Raw genomic sequence first — 2,635 nt, forward strand, 5'->3', positions numbered from 1 at the left:
GCCCTTGGGATGTGGTTCAGAGGCCAGGTCAAGGCTTCTGCCTGTAGGGGTGGGGGCTGGGGTGGAGAGACAGACTCTCCTTGGCTGGCCTCCAAGTTCTGAGGCCTAAACCATTTGGAATCATGGGGGGATCATGGCCACTGTCCTTGGCAGTGCCGGCAGCCTCCTGTTTTTACAATCTGTGAGTTTCTTTCACTTGGTGCAATGTGAAATGATCCCTTTGCCTGATCCTCCTTCTTTAACCTTAACGTTGGGTCATGTGTGGGCTGAAAGGGGATGAATCTGTAATCACACTTGATGGTAAAACCAGAGTAAAAGGCTCTTACTAATCCAACTTTTCAGAAATTCAGATGTAAAGTTTCATCAAAACTTAAATATAATTAAGGCCCTATCATGAAAAATATTCAAGGCTCTGGTTCTCTTCTCTTTTAGACCTTTTTACCCAAGGAGATGTTGTGCCCTTCAAAGAACCAGCTCTCTTCCCATTGTCTCCAACTGAATGGTGTGTGTGTGTACGCTCAGTAGTGTCTGACTTTTTGTGACTCCATGGAGCCCACCAGGCTCCTCTGTCCACGAGCTTTCCCAGGCAAGAATACTGGAGTCAGTTACCGTTTCCTTCTCTAGGGGAGCCCAGGAATCGAGCCTGCACCTCTTTCATCTCCTGCATTGAGGCAGGTTCTTTACCACGGAGCCACCGTGTTTTCCTCCCGTGCTGTGTTCACAGCCAAGTAAGTGCAGGGGCTTGGAACCCAGAAGGGACAGGCGCGTGAGGGTAGCTGAAGGTAGAGCTACATATGCAGACTAAGGTGAAGTTCTGGCTGAGTGAGACATTTGTTTGGCAAGGATGGGGGTGTGTGTGCATCTGTGAAAACTTTAGAGAGAAGGTGGAAAGGAAAAGAAAGTTGCTCAGTCATGTCAGACTCTTTGTGACCCCATGGACTGTAGCTTACCAGGGTCCTCTGTCCATGGGATTCTCCAGGCAAGAATACTGGACTGGGTTGCCTGCCATTCCCTTCTCCAGGGGATCTACCTGACCCAGGGATCAAACCCAGGTGGGCAGGACGGGGGCCTCATAGGAGGACCCAGCTTCCTGCCTAATTGTGCATGGTGTTTTCTGGAAGTAAACTAGAGCCTCAGTCTCAGGGTAATTCCCTAAGGAAAGAATTTAAAATCCCATTGCAAGCTGAACATGGATTACAATTAAAACAAGCCTTCCTGCAGAAAAGGGATCAGGGCAATTTCTAGCCTGATAGGAGAAGATCTCCACGGTGGGGAACCCAGCACAGTGAAAAGAAAGAGGCTTATACAGCCCGCATTACTATGAAATTTCAGAACTCATATGACAAAAGAAAATATTAGTGGCTTCCAGAGTAAAATAAATACCAACAGTAACAACAAAATCCCACCATCCAGGGGCAGGATTCAACATATTTAACACTAGGTATGGCCTGGGCACTGGCCCATCAGAATGGATTTTCTGGAAGCACTTTCAGGTGGGACCCTGCTGGCCCTTTAACTGGTTGGATGGTGGGAAGGTTTAGAGATCAAAGAGGAGAGGCTGCAGGTGCTGGGACATGCTGGGGTAGGGGTGGGGGCTCACAGGATGCTGACCATCTACCAACTGGTGCAAAAGAATCTCTATTTTAATAATAGGTGTGGCTGTGGTTAGTGTAGGCCAGCGGACTGTCCATCCTGCCCACTCCCCACCCCACTCTACCAAACGAGGGAAACAAATTAACATGGTACTCTCTTCTGATTCAATGCCTTTGGGCATCTGAGAAACAAAAATTCAAACCAAAATTTCTTACTTAGCCATGTTATCTGTCAAATATAAGTTATTTTCAGAATTGCAAGGCTTCAGAAAATGTACCTGCAATACAATGATGGATTCAGTTTTGGCAGGACCTGAAGTCTGTACAACCTAGGGGACTCTCTTTAAGAAAAACATTAAAAAATTGCTACTCCATAATTAGGTACAAAGTAAGTAGTTACTTAGAATCGTACAAGAAGTTACAACTAAATAAAATATTAGCTTTAAATATTATAAAGTCCAGAAAAAGTTCATTTCATTGACTGATTTTTTTATACTTTTTTTTTTTGATTTCTATTATACTTTTATACCTCATTTTCCTCATACTTTTTGATTGCTTCTTCATATGACAAAAGTCTTACACTATTTTTACAGAGCAATTAGAAACATTCAGTCCTTTCGCTGTGGTTGATCAGAATTTGTTATTTCCTATTGGTAATATGACCACAGGAAAAACCATAGCCTTGACTAGATGAACCTTTGTTGGCAAAGTAATGTCTCTGCTTTTGAATATGCTATCTAGTTTGGTCATAACTTTCCTTCCAAGGAGTAAGCATCTTTTAATTTCATGGCTGCAGTCACCATCTGCAGTGATTTTGGAGGCCAGAAAAATAAAGTCTGACACTGTTTCCACTGTTTCCCCATCTATTTCCCATGAAGTGATGGGACCGGATGTCATGATCTTCGTTTTCTGAATGTTGAGCTTTAAGCCAACTTTTTCACTCTCCACTTTCACTTTCATCAAGAGGCTTTTTAGTTCCTCTTCACTTTCTGCCATAAGGGTGGTGCCATCTGAATATCTGAGGTTATTGAGATTTCTCCTGG

The sequence above is a fragment of the Bison bison genome, unplaced genomic scaffold (assembly GCF_000754665.1).
Source record: "Bison bison bison isolate TAMUID 2011002044 unplaced genomic scaffold, Bison_UMD1.0 scf7180017864171, whole genome shotgun sequence".
Classification (NCBI taxonomy): Eukaryota; Metazoa; Chordata; class Mammalia; order Artiodactyla; family Bovidae; genus Bison; species Bison bison.